The following is a 7,038-nucleotide window of genomic DNA, read 5'->3' on the forward strand; positions in this document are numbered from 1 at the left end:
AGCTTTGGTTAATTTTCTATCACTGTCCTGTAGCTGTTGTCCCTTGTATTAAATATAAGGAAAATTCTGTAGCATTTGCAAGTTAAACTTCTGTGTGGCAAACATTTTATTGATGCAGAATTTGCTGGATGCCCTTATAGAGGTCCTTTTCAGTCTCGTAAGCACATTAAAATCTATTTTAGATAGCTATATAGAGTGCTCAGATACCAGGAAAATTCCTCTTGGATCCCTTGGGGTGCAACTCCCTCATTCTGCAGTGTCATCCTGTGGTGCATCGTTCTGCTGTATCGCTGCAGACAAATCAATTCCCTGGCCCATTCCATTAACCCATGTGGCTCTGATACCTGGTGCTTCCTTAGCACGTGGAGAAGCTTTTCTGGCTCTTCTGGTGGTACAAGAGGAGCTCCCTGCTAAGGACAGAACGTACCAATGGTGAACAACACACAGGCAGCACTGCAGAGCTTGACTTGGTGTACTTAAACTCTGTTTGCACATTTGTAAGCAAATACTACTGTAAATAATAGTTTAGACCTTCCGTAAACATTCACTGCCATGGCCTAGAAGGAAAAGTTTGTGCTCTGCACTTTAATACGCAGCTGTGGTAATTGAAAAGTGTGAAAGCAAAGTCTTGCTGGAATTGACATTGTGGGAAACATCAGGAGTATTCCTGAAGCTGATGGGACCTAAAAGCTTTTGCAGTATAAGTGTGCCCTTGGGTTTGCTGGCAAAATGTTTGTCCACGCTCATGCTGGAAGTAATTGCTAACACTTGCAGCTCCACAGTATGCTAATAGTGCTTCCTTTCTAAGGTTATACATCAAACTGTCTGGAAATTAGTGGGGGAAGAACTGGGAGGGTCTCTTACTTTTGCAGGAAGGTTTTCCTGAACTTACTTGTTATCCAAAGCTTTGGTTTTGCAAGGGATTTCAGCAAGTGTCCATGGGTATGTTCCACTGTGCTTTGTTTTCATAGGCTCCTCTGAAAACTGTAGCTCTGTGGCTTTAGATAAAACATTAGAGCAACCCCTGTTATTGCCATTCTAACACCATGAAGACAGACCCTGAAAGCTATTCCAGTTCTGCTTGGGCAGCTTGAAGCAGTATATTATGCAAATCTGTACCTCTAGACTGCACTGCATTTGCCCTTTTTCGTCACTGGTGCCAGAATATTGCCAAGAGCCATCTGAAGCTTTTCCTGCAGAGTGATTGGCTCTGAGCGTTCTATCTGGCACTGCTGTATAGCACCACATTGACTAAAAAGTGTTTAGTGATTACAAGCTCTACATTAGTAAGGTAATGCAAAAAGATTAAGTTAGTATCTATGTATCTGTCAGGATGAAGCAGAAATATTTAAGTATAGGTGAGTTATCATTGATAGACAAGGGAGAATAACGTGTGTAATTATAGCCATAACAGTTATGGCAAAATAACTCATTAATATTTTTCAAATAAGGGCTTTGGTGGGCACCTCATATCCAGCCTGGGTCAACCCACCAGAGAAAGCCAGATCTTGTTTTTTTATTGGTGGTTTTTTTTTTTTGTTTGTTTGTTTTTTGGGTTTTTTGTTAGGTTTTTTTTAGGTTGGATTTTTGTTTGTTTTAGAGGGTACAGTGTGGTAATTCTCTGTCTGAATTAGTCCCAGTTATGGTATCAAATATTCATTAGGTAAAATAGTTCAGACCTACATAAAATACTGATTTTATGTAGAAGTTTGAGAAGTATAAATAGACGATGTACAAGTACAATGAGATTTCCATTATATGAGTAATTAAGTATAGGTCAAGTTTTATTTTAAGTCATATGATAATTATTCTGTGAACATGAATGTATTTCCTTACAGTACAGTTAATAGAGCTGGATTCTATTACAGGTAATAGTTAAGCACAGCTTTTGAATTTTAAAATCTCAGAGAAGCCAAGAAATGAAAAAGTGTAACACAATGTTCAAGTCCCAGGTAAAGCCTGCTGTTCAGTTCCTAGAATCACAGAATATCCTGAGCTGGAAGGGACCCACAAGGACCATCAAGTCCAATTCCTGGCCCTGCACAGGACAACCCCAAGAGTCACACTCTGTGCCTTAGGGCATTGTCCAACACGTCCTGAACTCTGCCTGGTTGGTGCAGTTGTGTAAGAAGCCATCACCAGATCCTGCCCTGAGGTTGTGTCGGAGCTGGCAGTTTCCATCTATTCCTTTGCTAACTCCAGATTAGAAAGATTGGAAAGAAAATAGTATATCAAGCTGTTAGAAAGCAACTTGTTCTTTTCATAATTAATACTGATGGGACACTGGTGTTCCTGCTGCCATTGGGCTTGTGGGACCCAAGAGAGCCTCAGGCCAGCTGGACAACACTGATCTAATATCCCGTCCTATAAAAATTCATCCCTGGTGCATCCGTTCTGGAGAACTTGGTATGGAATCTGTCACTACAGAATTCCAGTTGTTCATCAGTCTGATCCTGACAAAATATCTGGGGGTTGTTGCTGCATCTGTGTTTTATTGGCAGATCACTGAGATCCACAGATCCACAGAACACACATCCAGTGGAGAAATCCAGAAACAAGCCTTTTGTTCTTCATGCTCCAGAAGCAAATATCTGGACCTGGAAATTATATATGAGTTTTTTGCCAAGACCTAGCAATGCAGAGTTGGTTGGAAAACGTTTCATGTGCCAAATGCTCCTAAGCCTTTCCTTTGGGAAATGATAGAGGTGATTAATTTAGGGTGAATTATGAGGAGCTTGAAAAGCTAGAAGCATCTCTTTTCACTCTTGAGCTGCACATGAAGTCAGCCCAACTGTGTTTTAGCCAAAAGAATGTAACAATTTAATCAATCCTCCCTCTCAGCCACCAGTATAATTGCAGGCCAACCCAGAGCAGCCAGTCTTGAGACTTCAAATCTTCCTGCCAGCATAACTAGGCTGTGTGTCACAGAATAGCCTCATGAGGAAAGAGAATATTCCCGTAAAGGTCTTGTGGGGCTGATCAAAGCAGATTTTTTCTGCCACTGCTGATATGCACAACTAAGCAACCTCTGTGCAGCTCTGCTGCGCTGTTGTAACTCATTCAGACACCTGGGATCTGCTCTGAGTTAATGGGAAAGGATTTTTTTCTGAGTTGAAGGATAATGTAAAGGATAAGGGTTATTTCTAAATTTTCCCAATCTAGCTATCATTTTCCTAGTTCAAGTTGTCTCCCTGTACCACTACAGCTGCTGTCCAGTTTTACAGTAAAATTTTACTTATGGGCAAAAATTTAAAAACATCATTTAGAAGGGTGTGTGTGCTTTCTTTGCCATCCTTTCAGGAGGCAAATGTGTGGCCAGTGGCTTGGGTTCAAGAAACATGGCCATGGTCTCCAGATTCCCTAAAACTCTCTCGTTGTGGCTGCTGATAGTGTTCTATTCCAACACATGCTCATGGGGATGAGCAGACCTCCTCCAGAAAAATGCAGCCTCCTGCACTGTAGTCAGTGCTGGATCAAATACACAACTGTTTCTAGAAATTTTGAATCCATTCAGTTAATTCCTGAGCTTTTTTCAACACAACTAAAGAAACAGCAATTTGTGCATGAAAGCAAGAAGAAAAGCGTGAAGGGAAAAAATAGAAGTCAATAAACTATATTGAATATGCACAGTCATGGGGGGAAAAAATATAGCAAATCTCTTCTCCCACCAAATGTAGACCTGTGAAAACTGTTTTTAAACCGGATGCAATGTTAGTAATCTAACTGCTGTTGTCCTCTTTATCCTGCAAAACGCTCCTGTCCATGGCAGAATGAGCTGGAATCAGTAGTTAAATCCTCTTTAAATAAGCAGCAGTTTCCAAATTGTTTTTGAGCTTAACACATGGCACGTGGGCCTTCCACAGCGCTCCTGCCTGGAAGGCATCTTTGGTAGGATCAAATGAACTATTCCAGCAGCGTTCCAGGACATAATTGCACTGTGAGGGCTCTGAACATCACTCTGTAAGAGCTGCCAGGATCACATCTGTTACCTGTTGGGGTGATGCTCAGATGCCTCTGATCTAACCCAGGTGTCAAAGCTGGGAGAATTCAGTCTGTAATGGATGAACTGTCTGGAGTTTAAAGTTTGGGGTTTGGATGGACTGCAGCTGTTGGGTGCCCTTCACCTCTCTCCTTCACACAAGACCATCAATTCTTGGCTGAAGAACAGCGCCTGTGCCTTTGTATGTCGTGTTTAGCTGTGCAGGCTGCCAAAGGTTCTCATGGGAATGGCCTTGCAAACCCTTCAGTAATAAAATCCTGCAGAAAATCACAGCCCAGCCCAGGATAACTGCTCCATTTACATCCCAATACAAGGAGCAGCACTTGTGATTGCTGGCTTGTGTGCCACGGTGAATTCTTTTGGTTCTGAGCAGCGGAATGGCCAAGGATATGCACAGCAAGGCAGATGGGATCGATTCATTAGAGTTCAGTAGGTTATCATTACTGTAGGAATAGGTAATGACAGATATTCTAATTAGCAAAAAGGACTCAGTGGTTAGGGTAAATTACAGGCTAGAGCTGATTTGACCCCAATCAGTACAAATGAGGGTACAGTGCTCCATCATGCCGACAGCACCAATAGCATCAGGGTTCAAAAGCCATCTGTTCCTTCCAGCCTTTTCAAGAAGTATGCTCAAGGGTGTTTCTAGGACTGTGGTGTTTCAAACTTCAGTCTATCACACAAATGGGAGTGAGCTGGGCTTCTGCAGGGCAATCATTTTAGTTCTCCTTTAGGTCATTGTAATGTTTGGGTAAATTTTCACTCAGAATTGTCATAAATGTGTTAGCTGGAATCTTTAGCTAAGTATTCTTTCATATTCACTTGCAAGTAATAGAACTAACAGTTCACTCAGATGAATGCTTCATTACTCAAACTCATGTATTGGTTTGGGTGGTCTTGGACTTCAACAGGTATTGGCATAGTAGCTTCCCCTCTGATCTCATATTTCCGGTCATTTTTGCAAGGCAAAGGACTGAAAAAAGAGTGTTTAAATAATTTCAAAAGAGATGATAACTTTGGGGCATAACTTCAAGGGAATGGAAAAGTGAATGGAGGCTTTTCACATCAACTACAGCAGATGCAGAAAGGGGGAAGGATGTCTAAACCAGCTGGATAAATAAGTGAAAGGGTTCATGACAAATCTGAGAAAACAGGGTATTTCAAGTTTTACCCACCTCTGTATTCAGCCCCTTCCCAGCTTTCAGGGGACAGCGTCCTATTGCACTCTGACCTCTTAGCAAGGGCTAAAGCAGCCTGGGTTCCTTTGTGCCTGGCTGTGGGGGGACATGAAATCAGGGATGTGATGCAGAACTGTCTCCAGGGACTCCCAGCTGGAGTCTCATGGGGTCCTGAAAAATTGGAAGCAAGGAAGTGTTACAGTCTTGCAGTGGCTTTTGCAAGTCAAACTCAGAATGTTTCACTTTTGTGAAAATGTGCAATTAGCAGTCAAGGTCTTGGTGATAATCAGAGACTTTGTGTTTAAGTATTCCACTCATGGGTGGAGTCTTTAATTGCTAGTGGAAGTTATAGAAAGAAGAACATATATTGAAAAGCCTGATTTAAACTCACTGTAAATTATTTGATAATGAAAATCTACTGCCATATAAACTGAAATAAGGGGTTTTTTTGGATCTATATGTTATTTTGGAGTATCAGGAATTTTAGAAGAGGAGTATATTATTACCCAAATCCCACTTCTGTCGAAAAGGAAAAATAAATCAGTTAAGGAAGACTTTTTCATACAGTCCAAATGTGGAAGAAAATTTCTTGGGTAATGTATTGTATGGCTTAGCATAATGTTAAATAATGCTAATAGAATGTTACTAATTAGACCTTATATGTTAGAATATAATATTTAATTGAGAATAAGAATAAATGTTTAATTAGAGAACAAGAGATACATTTTTTTGAAATATAACTTTGTAATTTTTTGTAATTTATGGCTTAAGAAACCTAACAGAAATACAAATAAGTAAAAATGCAATCAATACTTCATTAAAGAAGTGTCAAAGTCCAAAATATAAACTGAGCAGTATTTGCTTATTCTGTGCAAGAGAAACCTCTCACTGGTACAACATTTATGTGGTTTTGATTCCAAAAATAGGGAAATAACCTTGGAGTAAGCTTTCCATATTAAAGCAGCTTTTTTCAGTTGATAAATACTGGCAAAAAGTGTTATGAAAAACACGCTTTTAAATGAAATAAGATATAGCAATGTGTAAGGTAGCCAACTCTAAAGTACATTGTAAAAACAGTTTGGGAAGATAAACTTCTTTTTTTGTTTGTTTGTTTCTCTTTTTGTACCCTTTTATTTTTTTTTATGTAAATCCGCACTGTTCATCAATTTTTTCCTAAAAGGATTAGCTAAAGTGGTGTTTAGATTCCCTGCCCCACTTAGTTCAGTTCTTTAAATGTATGGATTGCTAATGCTTACCTCTTTGGTAGAGAGGTCTCTCCTCCTCAGTCAATTATTTTTCATACCCTTGGACCCTGCTCTGCCTAGGCAGCTGTACAGGAACCCTTAAGCATCTCCAAATCGTGCTAAAGTTGGACCTGGATCCCCTCCAGTGAGGAAAAACATTAAATTGAACTAGTTCTGTTTACTACAGCTGTATCCAAGGTCAAAATGCTCAAGAGAGAGGATGTTTCAGTCACAGCCACAGTTTAAAAGAGATTAGAAATAAACAATACAATCCTATGCTTAGTAACTGTTTAAATTCCACTGGCTTACTGTGACGTGGAGGACTGAAAGTCTGGTGGGGCAGATTTCCCCTTCGCTGCTTTCCTTCACTCCTTCGAGTGTCACTTCTACCCTGTGGAACACTTTGATGAAATCAAATTAAAAAGTCCCTTTCTGCCTTGGGCTGTGGTAGTTCAGGTTTTACCTCACACTTTACTTTTTATTATTGACAGCTCAATACCAACAAACCAACAAACAGGGCCTAACCAGTGGGGAATTCCTGTATCAAGCACACCACCTCTGTGAAAGGGGACAGGAGATTTGTATTTCCAAGGGGTGCGTTAATGCTGAGCACTCC

The 7,038-nt window shown here is 40.4% G+C and overlaps 1 long non-coding RNA gene across 1 annotated transcript in view; it reads right to left on the reverse strand.

Annotated features, from left to right (window-relative positions):
- The window catches only part of LOC108449668, a 25,687-nt gene extending 19,102 nt beyond the window's left edge, over positions 1–6,585 (reverse strand). Inside the window, exons 1-2 of the long non-coding RNA XR_001865929.1 lie at positions 6,435–6,585; positions 5,176–5,349 (exon numbers count right to left, since the gene is read on the reverse strand). This is a non-coding gene — a long non-coding RNA (uncharacterized LOC108449668). The remainder of the gene's footprint in view (positions 1–5,175; positions 5,350–6,434) is intronic.
- Between the last annotated feature and the right edge of the window lie 453 nt (positions 6,586–7,038).

The sequence above is a fragment of the Corvus brachyrhynchos genome, unplaced genomic scaffold (assembly GCF_000691975.1).
Source record: "Corvus brachyrhynchos isolate BGI_N302 unplaced genomic scaffold, ASM69197v1 scaffold279, whole genome shotgun sequence".
Taxonomy (NCBI): domain Eukaryota; kingdom Metazoa; phylum Chordata; class Aves; order Passeriformes; family Corvidae; genus Corvus; species Corvus brachyrhynchos.